At 38.3% G+C, this 14,379-nt stretch overlaps 1 pseudogene; it reads right to left on the bottom strand.

Annotated features, from left to right (window-relative positions):
• Positions 1-4,232: 4,232 nt before the first annotated feature.
• Positions 4,233-6,287, bottom strand: LOC102428957 (annotated as a pseudogene).
• Between the last annotated feature and the right edge of the window lie 8,092 nt (positions 6,288-14,379).

Raw genomic sequence — 14,379 nt, forward strand, 5'->3', positions numbered from 1 at the left:
ATATATATATATATATATATATATATATATATATATATATATATATATTGAGAGTTAAGCTTTATCTTTGAAAATGAACCCATATTTAAGCAGATTTCAGTAAGGATGCCCTACATAATCTAGGGCAGAGGAGATTTCATTTGGGCAGAAGGGCATAAAGAACCCAAGTCTCACCATCTTGCCTCCTTTCCTTTCTTCCTTTATTTTTCCCCTTTGCCTCCTTTCTTCTCCAACAGCCACTGATGCACCAATTAGTCCCTCTATTCCTACCTAAGGGTACCAACGAATAAAGTTTTAAATCCCATAATCTATAAAATGCTTTCCAATTTTGAAAGCCTATGATTTACTTACAGATCTATATTGTGATTACCATATAATAAAAGCTGGCCAACCAATCAAAGGACAAAACATTTTGCTAACTCTTCTTCCCACCAAAGCCTTAGCATTTATTATACTGTGTCCACCTTCTAATTTCACCTGGGAGACTCTACTAGTAAACCCTTGAGGGCAAGTATAAGATTTTATTATACACATTTCTCCTAAAAGATAGCACATATTTTAAGTAGGCACTAAGTAACTCTAATTCAAATGTTGATTACAACAATCTAAAGAAATAAATGAAAACATTCACAATTGTGATTAACTGATTAATTGTGCCATTATTTGCTTAATGCTTGTTTCTCAATCTACACCAGTGGTTCTTAACCTTGGCTGTATATTAGAAACACTGAAGAGAGTTATAAAAAAACACACACGCACACACAAAACTATTAACTGAGTCTTTATTTGTCCTCAGGTCCTTTCCTACAACAACTGAATCTCAATTCCCACTTTAAAAAGATCCCCAGGAAATTGCTGTGCACATCAAAGATGAAGACAAGCTAGACGCTAGTGACTAATGTTTCTCAAACTTGAGGTTGCATCAGCATCATCTTGAGGTCTTGTTAAAATACCAATATGTGTGGCTTTTCCCCTAAAGTTTCTGATTCAGCTGGTCTGGGATGGGACCTGTGACTGGATTTCTAGCAAGTACCCAGTTATGCTAATGTAACTGGTCCCAGAACAACATTTATGAATTACTGGTGTAGACCACTTATTTCCAAGTTTGATTATACACTAGAATACTGTAAATAGATACTGATTTCTGTATCCAAAAGCTAGAGATTCTGATTTAATTTCCTTGAGTATAGCCTGTAATTGGCATTTTCAAAACTCCCAAGGTGATTTTAACACTTGGAGTGCGGGTGAATTTCCCGCCAAAATATAAGATGGCTCTGTCTTTTGGTTTTGTTCCATGCACCCTATGTTGCAAATTTAACTGCCATTGATCTAATCAGGGGTCAGCACATTTAAAAGAATAACGTATTGAGGTAAATTCAGGTAACATAAAACTAACCATTTCAAATGGACTATTTGGTGGTATCTAATACATTCACAACACCGTGAAACTGCCACCATTATCTAATCTCAACACATTTTCAACATTCCTAGGTAAAACCCAATACCCATTAAGCAGTTGCTCCCTATTCTCCCATACCCCTATCCCCTAGTAATCACCAATCTCAACTTTGTCTCCATAAAGTTATCTATAACTATTTCATACAATATCTGACCATGTTGCATTGGAGGCTCATCCACAGTGTAACATATCACTACTTCATTTCTTTTGACATATATATATATATATATATATATATATATATATATATATAATTAAATATATATCTTCCATTACATAATGAAAGATAATTTATGTATAGATAATGGGAAATATATATAATATAATATAATATAATATAATATAATATAATATAATATATACATATAATGCAAAGTACTAGTAAATACACTCACACACACACAGACACTCACACCACTATTTGTTTACCCACTTATGCATTCATGGATATTTGAGCTGTTTTCACCTTTTGGTTGTCTTGAATAGTTCCTACTATGAACATGCACATATATGAACTTGTTTGAATATATATTTTTAATTATTTTATGTATACACATAGGAGTAGAATTATGGGGTCATATGGTAATTCTGTACCCTTAACATTTTGTACCCAAACTGTTTTCCACAGCAGCTGAACCATTTTACATCCTCATTAGCAATGTACAACAATTTTGATTTCTCTACATACTTTACAATAGTTTTTTTATTGTTATTATAGGCATCTTAGTGGGTAGAAAGTGGTACTTCATGGTAGTTTTGTTTTACATTACCAAAATGACTTAGGGTGTTCACTTTTTTTTCCTTCATGTGCTTGGTAGCCCTTTGTATTTTTTTTTTTTTTTTGCATAAAGAAGTACATGGCCCTAGAAGTTTTTTGCCCATTTCTATTTGAATTACTTATCATTTTATTGTTGATTTGTTGAGTCAGTTGGCCACAGCTGTATGCATTTATTTCTGGACTCTCAATTCTATTACACTGGCCTGGTCTATATATCTATCCTAACACCAGTATGATACTGTTTTGATTTCTGTAGTTTTTTTGGTGAGTTTTGAAATCAAGGAGTGTGATTTTCTTCTTTTTTTTCAATTTTGTTTTAGGTATTCAGAGCCACTGAAATATATATTTTATGAATTTGTGAATTGAATTTTCTGATTCTGAAAAAAAAAATGGCCATTAGAATTTTGATAGGAATCACTTTGAATCTACAGATCATGTTGAGTTCTTAATATCAAATCTTCCAATCCATGAGCACAGGATATATTTCCATTGATTTATGTCTTTTTAAAATGGCTATCAGCAACTTTTATTGTAGTCTTATAGTTTTCATTGTACCTGACTTTATATTTATATTTATTCTTAGGTATTTTATTCTTTTGAAGGCTATTATAAATGAATTACTTTCTTAAATTCCTTTTTGCATTGTTCACTATAGGTGTATAGAAACATAATTGGTTTTTGTGTGTTAATCTTGTATCCTAAACATTTGTTGAATTTGTTTATTAGCTCTAGTAGCTTTTTGTGGATGTGTTCTTGGGGATTTCCTATATATGGAATCCTGGTATCTGATCATAGAGATAGGTTTATCTCTTTCTATCTAACTTGGTTGGCCAATTGCTCTGGCTAGAACTTTCAGTACAGTGCTGAATAGCAGAGGAAAAATGGGCATCAATGTCTTGCTCCTGATCTTAGTGGGAAACTTTCCCTTTTTTACTTTAAGAATGATGTTAGCTGTGGGGTTTTCATAAATGGATTTTATGAAAGTGCCCTTGCTTTTTATATTTTTAAAGGTTTTTAAAAAATTTAAAGAAAAATAATGTTTTGTGACACATAAACCTTATATGAAATTAAAATTCAGTGTTCATAACTACCTTTTCTGTTGGAATCCAGCCACACTCATTTCCCCCTTATGTCTGAGCCTGCTTTTATGCTGCAAGGGCAGAGTTGAAGAGTTGTGACAGAGACCATATGGCCCACGAAGCCAGAAACATTTGTTATTTGGCCCTTTACAGAAAAGGTTTTCCAACTTCTGGTCTAGCCCTTCTAGAGCATATGATTTAGGAGGAAAGATGCTTTTTTTTTCCTTTTAGTTCACCACTGAATGCCCAGCAAATGGTACATACTAAATAAGAATGTGTTGAAGTTATTAAGGAATTATAAAATCAGCCAATCCAAAAAATCTTTAATCTTATGTTACCTACAATTCAAAATGTTGTCTAAGATAAAATAACAATCAAGTAAAAACATCTCTCTAATTATCTCTCTATACTGAGTCAGTATAAAAGTGTAAAGTGTGAAGAAGACTAGCATTACGTACATTAAATGAAATCATATGTGTTCAGTGTGTCTACATAGGAAGAGATATATTCACACATATAGTGGTTCACACACAAGAGGGGCTCCATTTAATTCGTTTCTTTTCCTGCTTGGAATTAGAAGAATTGAGTACAAATTCTGACACGTATACTACATATCAAGTGGCCTTATCATTTTTTAAATAATATTTTCACATTGTGAAGTGTAATAGGTTTCATTCCAAAACACAGCATAGAAAAGGAAATGAAGAAAATATAACAGTTTTTTGTTTGTTTGTTTTTTAGTGAGAAATGTTAATAATGACCTCTAAAACCATAACCATCATCCATGTTCAGAGAGTGACCTTGGCGAAGAGTTTCCTAGGGGTGCAGAGAAGACTTGGAGGGAAGTGATCACCCAGTACAACAGGTGTTTGGGCCTCAATGTCTTACACTCGAGTTTCACGGAGCTTCCCCACGCTCAGGGCTGGACCCACATGTTCCCCTGTGGATCTGGGGTTTTGATATAAGGAATCTTCCAAATACATGCTGATCTTTACTTCCACTCAGTTCTGAAGGCAGGTCGTATGGCACAGGAAAGGATGCTGCTGGCTCCTGGCTGCCAGAGAAGACTTTTTGTTTCACTCTGAAGCTGTCCAGGCCAGATGCTGAGGGAGGAAAAGGACCCTGAACTCCTAGGAGCGGATCATCATCAGGGCGTGGGTTTTCCCTAACACTCCCTAGGTGACCTTGGACAGATGCGCGGTTGTGACACGGAACCAAACAATCTGACTGAGGTCTGGACAGGGTCTCTTATACGTCTTAATACGTGACATGGCATTGCTGCGGCCAGGCGTCTCAGCTGACCATTTGTGAGAATAGGAATGAAGCCAGTTCTGGATTTCCGCTGTCTGAATGCTGTAGGGAAGAGAGCCCCCGGCTGGATTCCCTCCTAAGCTGCTCTGCACATTTCCCGCAGATGGATCGATCACGTGGAGAGGAGCGACACTTTTCCCTGGGGTCCTGCTTTCCTTCCCCTGGGTCACCAAGGTCTCTCTAAACTCAGGACAGAACCATTTTGCTTTGTCAGCCCCCATGGAGCCAGTGCTTCAAAACTGACCTACTATGGGCCAAAACTCTGCTTTAGGTGTGGATGAGGCGTGTTCTTTCAGGAGCTTCCTGAGCCTAAAGTGTCCCCAGTGATCTTTTTTGACTTTCTTGAAAGAGTCCTGGTATTGATCCAATGAGGTAAACTTTTGTTTTGGAGATCAAGGTCGTGGATAATGTCTAGCCACTCCTGGACAGTAGGAGTGTTATAAGCCATCAAGTAGCTGACGAGATCCGCTTTAAAACGTGTTGTCGATTCTCCAGCTCTATGGGTTCCATGGGTAATTCATGGGTACAAGGGGCTCAGTCATATTCCTTGCCTTTTCTGGTTCCAGTCAGCATGGATGAGGTTGGAGGTGTGTATGACAGCTAGCAGGATGTCTTTCTACAGCAGTAGCATCATTTTCATGTGGTGTGTTCCAAATGCAGTTCCAGCTTCGCCTGGCAGAGAGTAATGTTTTCATAAGGCTCTGTCTCAGCAGGTAAGTGAACCTCAGCTTCTTGTTTATCACCATGCAGGAGCAGGACTGGTTTCTTCCTGAACTCTGGTGGATACTGCTTTATGAGCTAGTCCACATCAAAGCAATAGTTATATTGTGCTGAAGATACAAGTGTCACAAATAGAGAAGATAAAATATCTCTGAACCCAGCAGGAGTGGCTCTGTGGTTGAGCCTTGACCTATGAACCAGGAGTTCATGGTTTGATTCTAAGTCAGGGCACATGCCAAGATTGTGGGCTTCATCCCCAGTAGGGGTTGTGCAGGAGGCAGCCCATCCATGATTGTCATCATGGATGTTTCTATCTCTCTCTCTCACTCTCCCTTCCTCTCTCAGAAAACAATAACAACCTATTTTTAAAAATACATATATTGATGTGAAGAGATGCAGAATTATACTTTGGCTTAATTCCTGAGACTCTAGTGAGGTAGAATTGGAAGGGGTTCCCTTTATTCAGCAGGTCCCAAGTGTCCTGGCCTTCCCCTAATGCTCAGTACAGGTCTTAGTCCTATGGGAGGCATGGCGGGCAGGAGGCCATGATTTCCAGCTCTGCGCAGTGCCTTCTTTGGGAGAGGAGAGCCTCTCTCCTATTTGACTGCCACTTTCTCAGCCGCCTTCTGCTGTGTCTCTGGTGGTAACTCCTCATCACTACTGGAGAGACTCCAACCCAGCTCTTCCTGGGAACTATTCTTCTGCCTCTGAGGGGGTGAAACTTTTGAAATCGCCTCTGTGTTGCTGCATTTCACCGGGCACATCTTCCTCCTGTGGGTGCTCGCTGAGCCTTGGAACAGGAGTGCTTTGGCTCATCTGCTGCTCCCTGCCCAACATGGGGGAGAAGAGAGGTAGATGGGTGGTCCAGTTTGGACTTTTCCTTCTCACCCTCATCACCACTGGATATGGTTCATTTCCCATAATCACCTTCTTGAGACATTATACTTCTAGTGTCTTTACAAGATGCTCCCCTTCCAGCCCCATAGAACACTCAGGACTTTTCCGGATCTGAGGGCCTGTGCGCACCACAGCCTTAAGCCCACAGCCATTCTGGATCACACCCCATCGTGCCCCCTGTGCCTGCCTGCAGTTCAAATTCTTCACGCCCCAGCACCTACTTTGTGGCTGTGGTTCTGCCCCTTCCCCTTTGGCCTTATCATGTTTGATTGTTGATTTCTTCATGTGTAAAATGACATCACATGGGACTTTTGTGATAGTTATTTCAATGTTAAATGTACAACAGCTAACACTGGGCAAAGGAGCTGCTGGTGGTTTGTAAGACTATTACAGTGAAAGAATGCAGAGTCAGACCAGACTTTGGAACAGAAGTCTAGGCCTATCCATAAATTAACATGAACATATGAGATAATCCACGATGGTTATAAGATACATTCACAAACAACCACAGACACTACCACCCCAAAGTCTCTTGGGGTTGGTCTTGAATATTTTTGTACACCTGCCCCATAGGACCCCCAAGAATTGAAATTTACCACATCCACTGAGGTCAGATTGCATGGTGGACCCTTGAACCAGGACCATATGTGTAAGAATTATTGCCCAGCTATTATATAAAAGTCGTGTGTGTGTGTGTGTGTGTGTGTGTGTGTGTGTGTGTGTCAGAGAGAGAGAGGGAGAGAGAAAAAGAGAGAGATAATAAGCTACTAGGCTCTTGAGTAAAATGGAGTGGAACATTGCTCTTGGCACTACATGTCCAATGCAAAAATAATATACATTTGGTCTCCATTTGGATTGTACTTCCAGGTAGAAGTTGTGCTCAATGAGAATCAAGTTGCAAATGTTTCTCTAGTCCCACTTAAAAGGTTATACATAATGAGATTTCTGCCATGGTGGGGAAGTTAAGAATTCTGGGTGACTTGCCAAATCTTTTGATCACAAAGAGTGCTTTTAATACACATTGCAAAGCATTTGTCTTTGCAAGGTGTAAAATGCCAGAGCTCAGCTTCCTTTTTCAGGGTCTGTTACTCTCCATAGCATAATATATCTTAAATTCCCCAGCAGTGTTAACTCTTGGCAAATGTAGCAAGGGAAACTATTTGTATGACTGTGTGTATTCCCTGAGAGTCAGGACTGTCACCTCTGCAGGTATTCCTATCCTTGGGGTTCTAGGATTCTGACAAACACTGAAACAATCTATCTTTCCAAGTAATCAATACATATTTATTAAGCACCATATATGTGCTCAAGCCCTTTCTAAGGATTACAGTACATGTTTGGTGCTGTCAAGGGAGATTATAAAGTCTAAGATATTCATAGAATTTCTCTGGAAAGATACATAAGAAATTAGTAATAGTAGATACCTCTGAGGAGGTAAAGGGGAGTAAGGAAAGAATTACATTTCACTATTTACTTTTTTTATATGATTTGAAGCTGTACAATGTGCTTAATTTGCCTATTTAGAAAGAAGACTACAACTCACAATTTAAAAGATGTTTTGAGGGTGAAGTTTTCTAGAAAGTAGTCAACTAGAGAGGTATTTCAGAGGGAGTGCTGTGAGTGATACAGATTCTAGGCATTATTCAGAAAAGGAAGAATGAGGAGTAGAATACCTGGGAGCTACCTATTAAGTTCTCTTGCAATGCCTGTGGAAAATGAATCAGATCAGGGATACCTGGCCCCCCATAGTCAAACATTCCCTAGTCATTTTGGAGAGTCCAGAGAGGTGACTGAAATACATTCACAAGCTTTCTTTTCCAATTTCTGCTCCTGCCGCTTATGCATTGGAGGTGGAGCCTCAGCAGGGCTGCCTCTGTCTACCTGGTTCCTGCCTGGGGAACATCTTTGCCCCCAACACCGTAAGATGTGTAAGCTAAGTCAATGTGGTAGCAATTGACTCACTACTTACTCTGTAGGCATCACACCACAGAACATGGGGCAGCACATCCTTGCAGATCCAGCTCCATGTTACAGTTTATCACCTGAATCGCCCCTGGTCTTACAAGGCCCATCATGAAAACAATTATTTTAACTGCTACCTACAATTAATTATAGCTGGCCTGTTCTCTACACAAGGCTGGTCATGGAATGCCCTAACACTGTTCACACCTTCCTGACCAACACCTCAGTGGCCCACAGAAAACTAAGTGCCATGTACATGGTAAAGAGCCGACTGGATAGACAACTCTACTGCATGTGCATAACACACTTATATTCCCATGTAGACTAAACATGTATGATATTTATAGAAGATATGCATGTTTTCATTCCCATAGGAAGTATATTGCCACATGAAATGTCAGTTGCTTGTTAAATTTCCAATGGTTATATTTGGGTTGGAAAGTTTTATAGTAGTTATAGTCTTAGAGGATCAGGTCCTGGAGCAAGGGCATTGCCCATGAAGTTTATCAAATGGACTTAATTCTTTTCAATTTATAAGGTCATAAAATTAATCTCTCCCTCAAGGATATTGGAAAACAGGTTTTGGTACACCACACTCCAATTCTTAGCACATCCTTTGCTTTGAAACCTTTGATAGAAAAGAAGTTTTGAACTAGGCATACTTGGTCAATGGAAGAAACATTTATTTTTTTAGCTTTGCAGAAATTCCTAGGTAGATCTGAGTCCTAAACAGTTTTGTAAATGATATAGTAAATGTTATTTGCTGAAATCTGTGCAAGGACTGTGTCAGGAAGTGTTGGGTATAAATGGACAGAAGTCTCCATGAACGATGAAAGCAGGAGATTTATAGAGAAAATGAAAATTTACATCCTTAGTGGGTGTTTTGTTGATGGCCTGTAATAGTCTCCTAGAAGGTTTACCCTGTATCTACCTAACAAATAGCCTCAGCTTACACTCATCTTGATATCATTATGACTTAATTTAACAGGGAGAAACTTGGGAAAACATCTCTAATGTATTAGATACCACCCTGTAAATGCAGCATCTGGAATAAAGGTCCTCTCCATTATCTGTTTACTGTGTGCTGGAGACATGCCAAGCTATCAAAGCCAGCATGAATATGTAGATCAGTTTGCCTTCCAACAAGTTGGTACCCACGTTTGGCATTCTTCTACATTAGTATTAGCAAGAAACTGAACTTTAGAAGGATAAGAAGCAGAAAGTTATTCAAATATTTGAGGTAACACTATATTTGGAATCATTAAAGGCAAAAATACTTCAGTAAATGACATTAAGCAATTGTACTGGACTCAGTACTGGTTTTCCTTATGACTTGGTTATCTGATTAGCAGGTGACCTTGAATTAACCATTTAATGTGTCTGTATCTCCAAGTTTATGAAAGGAGGAAGTTGAACTAAATGGTATAGGTTCCTTCCAGCTTTAAAATTCTGTGATTTAAAGAATGCAAATAAGACATATAAAACACTAAAAGGACAAAGATTAGAAATCATGATTTATTTTAAAATATAGTAAATCAGGGATGTATGATTTGCAGTTTGTACTAAGGAATGCAGGTGGACAATTGGGGTGCCTAGAGAGGAGCTGTGCAATGATTAATTGACAGGGTAAAATGGACAAATCTGAGAGACCAACCAAAGGACTTGTATGCATGCATATAAGCTTAACCAAAGGACACAGACACCATGGGGGTGAGGGCATGAGTAGGAGGGTGGGGGGCCATGGGGGGGGGGATAAGGACATATATGTAATACCTTAATCAATAAAGAAAAAAAGAATAATAAATAAATACATTGTTTAAAGAATTACAGTAAAATAATAAATTTGTTTTCCTCTGTATACACAAAGTTATGCACATGCCATTGTGTGAGGTGGTAAGTCTCTGCTGGCTCACCTAGCTTGTGCCTGAGCTCCAATTCCCCTTCTATTCCTTTCATAAGAGGACAGCAGTGGACTGACTGCTGGATGGGGTGGGAACTGAGGGGCAAAGAGAATTAACTCCTTATCCAAAATGATTCTCTCTGAATTCTGCCCTTATGTGAATTCACTGAAGACTTGCACAATGCATTACACTAATATATCAGCATCATTTACAGAAATATGTTTATCATATCAACTAGACTGGGATGCAGGAAGGCTAGGACTTGGGAAGCAACATATAATTTGTGAGAGGAGGAGAAAAATGTCCAATTCTGAGACTTACTGGCAGATGCCATTTTAGACCCTTAAATGACTAGCTCACCAGGGGTGCTAAGAATATTGGGTACAGCAGAGCACCAGGGGCAGTATGGATTGGGCTGATGTGGGACAGAGGTATCAAAAAGAAAGAGGAAGGCAGATAACCTGTGACAAAAACGTCATGAACTAAATATACCCACTTCCCTCAGGGGAAGAAGTCCATATCTTCACTTCAAGTCTTCAACCCTCTTTGACCCTTATTTTGCTCATTAAAAAAGCTTGATTATCTGGTTTTCACTCAGACTGTCTAAATGAAAGGGTGATGCTAGAGAAAGGTACAATAGTAGCTGTAAGAAGTGGCTACTTCTTGCAACAAAGTGGTTAAAACCAGATGCAGAAACTTGGAAAGTCAAGTGGTCTGGGCCACTTGTGGGGCTAAATGGAGACAGACCACTTTAAGAATGTGTTACACACTCCCCACCGTCCCCACCCCCCCCCCATCTAGAGAATGTGCTATGAACCAGGACTGTGAACCTGTTTTCACTTCCCATTTTCTAAGGCACTACTGCCTTGGGATTAGAGTAGAGTGAGGATATATGAAAGGAAGATGTGTCTTATCTTCTGATGGAAATAGGATTAGAGCTAATTTTAGGCTTCCTCTAATTTCTGCTTACCTGTGAGAACCCAAATGTATTGTGAGAACATAATAAACATTAATTTTAAAAAAAGTCTCTTTGGTATGACCAATCCATTATAGCATGCGAAGAGTCACATAAACAGAAAAGACCTATAACATTGTGTAAGCAAATTATTTGTTTTTTCCTTAATTACGAGAAATTCATCAGCTATTTCAGTTCTATTAGTCAGGCAGGAAACACTGAGTAACTATTGTATTCATGTAAAAGTGCTTGGGAATCTAAGATATTCTAACATCTTCTATGCTAACATTTTCATGAAAAAAACATAGCCTGGCTAGATAAGTAATGCATTTAAATGTCGTGTGAGGAATGAACAAAGACATTGGATTAGATTTTTGGGGAGGGAGCAGTCATTTCCAGGTGAAGCAAATAGGAAAGTCTTCCTGGATATTCTGACATTTGAACTTGGCCTGGAAAGATTGGTAGTTATGGTGATGAGAATATATCATAATAACTTGAACTCAGTCACCAAACCTCTCTGTGCCTGGGCTAACTACCCATGAGACAGTGCTGGAAAGAAGGCAAAAACATGATTACAAACAGTCTGGCTGATATAAAATCCTTTATAAATGAGTAACATGTGTAAGGAGATATGTTTAATTAGATATTGATTAAATTATAGAGCCTTTATCTGACCTTCTAGAAACTGTGTTTTTCTATTTGCAATTGACTCCGATTTTCCTTGTGTACATAATACACATAGTTGTAGCAGTAAATAAAAGAAGGGGTCTCACCAGGAAGGTGAAAAATGGATTAGCTGGAAAGCCAAGGCAAAAGGCATCAAGGCTCAACCAAATGACAAGGTAAAGAATAACAGATTCAACTTTCCTGGAAATAGAGATAGTTACACAATGAATATGATGGCTATTTCACCCTGGAGCCAGGCAGGAGTTGGCAGGTCCACATTTTGATAAAACGTCTGTGGATACCCCTTGATAATGAGTCTCTCCTGGGCTCTTTGAGACAGAAGAAAGGAAAGTGCTGGCTAAGATTGATGGGCAGTGCCGTGGCCTCCAGTCATGGACACCTGTGTGAGTCACAAAAAGAAAATGACACACTCCAGTCAGGAAAGGTGTGAATCAAGGTGGGCTATGGATGAGGTCCCATCTCATGCAAAACATAGTTTGATTCCCTATGATTATATTTGCCACTCCTCCCTTAGGAATTCTGCTCTACCTTCCACCAATCTGCAGTTATGTGCACACTTCTTCTCTCAAATGCTCTGACCTATGTATTTAGATATAAAATTCATGCTGGCTGTTCTCACATTGTGCTATTCTCATTATTACCTCAACCTAACATTACTATTTTCTCTACACTGAGTTTGTCTTGTATTGTCTTGTGCCATTTTTATATTATTTTGGGGGTTATTTTTAAGTCATTAACATACTAGAAACGTACAACCATAGGAAAGGTAAGACCCCTAGAGCAGCGGTTCTCAACCTGTGGGTCGCGACCCCTTTGGCGGTCGAACGACCCTTTCACAGGGGTCGCCTAAGACCATCCCGCATATCAGATATTTACATGACGATTCATAACAGTAGCCACATTACAGTTATGAAGTAGCAACGAAAATAATTATATGGTTGAGTCACAACATGAGGAACTGTATTTAAAGGGCCAGAAGGTTGAGAACCACTGCCCGAGAGGAAATAAAATATCTCGTATTTATGTTTCATAAATATTTCTTCAAAGAGTGAAATAATGATTGAGAAAATACAAATATTTATGCTTCCTTATGTAGCAGTGTGGTAAATGTCTGTGTGTGGTCAGCTCCCAGGATAGGCTCCATGGAAACAGTGAGGGTCTGTGCTCCCAATGGCAGCCAGAGCCTATGTTTCTGAGCACTGACTAAGGACTTCCTGTTGTAGCTCTTTAAGCTGTACCTTCATAGCAACTCCTAGTTGAGTTCTATTTGTGGGATTGGTGGTTGGGTGTTACAATGCTCAAAATGTGCCCAGAAAGAGGACTGCTTCAGTTTAATCACTGTGAGTATTTCTATTTGACTTATTCTCATATTGACTCTTTTGCAGTGTATTTTATTGTGTATGTTTTTGTTTCTAATATAAAAGTGTATATATTTATTTGTTATATATATATATTTATGTATTATATATTAAATATAATATTTGTATAATTTTATATAATATATAATATTATATAACATTATAGATTATAGATCATAGAGTATAGATTATGGATTAGAGATTAGAGATTATATTGAATTTACTGGGTGACACTGGTTAATAAAATTATATAGAATTCTATAATATATCATCTGGATATTATAGTGTGTGTTTATAACCTCAATTCAAGTATCTTTCCATCACCATTAATCTCCCATTTACCCTCTTCAACCCCACCCCCCATTCCTCCTTCCCTCTGGCAATCACCATACTGTTGTCTGTGTCTATAAGTCTTTCTTTTTTTTTCTTTGTTTAATCTCTTCACCTTTCTCACCCAGCCCCTAACCCCCTCCCCTCTGACAGCTGTCAGTCTATTCTCTGTCCATGAGCATATCTCCACTTTTTGTTAGTTTATTTTGTACATTAGATTCCATATATAAGTAAAATCATGTGGTACTTGTCTTTCTCTGGATTATTTCACTTAGCATAATACTCTCCAGGTCCTGGATAGCTGAAATATTTTTACTTTTATCCTTAAAGTTCAAAAATTATCAATCCCAAATAGTTCACAGTGTTAAATATTCTGTTTTAATTATTCCTGCAACTCAGTGGATATTTTGATTTAGCTATTCATTTATTTCTTATGTTAAGAAATTTATTCTTTATTATCTTTGAATGTCCTTTGTTGTTTGTGAAGCATCCTGCTTCAGAGATACACAGTATCCTCGGCTCTCTCATCTGTATGTCAGGTGCCCCCTCTCCAGGGGCTTTCATCTTGTTTTTGTTTTTCTCATTTGCCATCATTGGGAGTTTCTTAAGCTTTCTTTTCATGGTAACAAAGCCATCTATGAATTCAATGCAATTCCTATCAAGGTTCGAATGGTATTTTTTTTAGCTATAGAAAAAAACACTCCTAAAATTTATATGCAATTTGAACTTTTAAAATGTGTATTCATCTTTTTACTGCTTTTATATTATTTCTTAATTACACAACCTCCTTTTTCTTTTTCCTCTGTTTTTTTTTATAATCTTTTTAGGAAGCTTGTCAAGACTGTCTACTTTTTTTTAGATGGTTGTGCGAATGTTTGTGTGCTGTGATAAGAGAGAGAGAGAGAGAGAGAGAGAGAGAGAGAGAGAGAGAGAGAAAGAGAG

Source organism: Myotis lucifugus, unplaced genomic scaffold (assembly GCF_000147115.1).
Source record: "Myotis lucifugus unplaced genomic scaffold, Myoluc2.0 scaffold_16, whole genome shotgun sequence".
Classification (NCBI taxonomy): Eukaryota; Metazoa; Chordata; class Mammalia; order Chiroptera; family Vespertilionidae; genus Myotis; species Myotis lucifugus.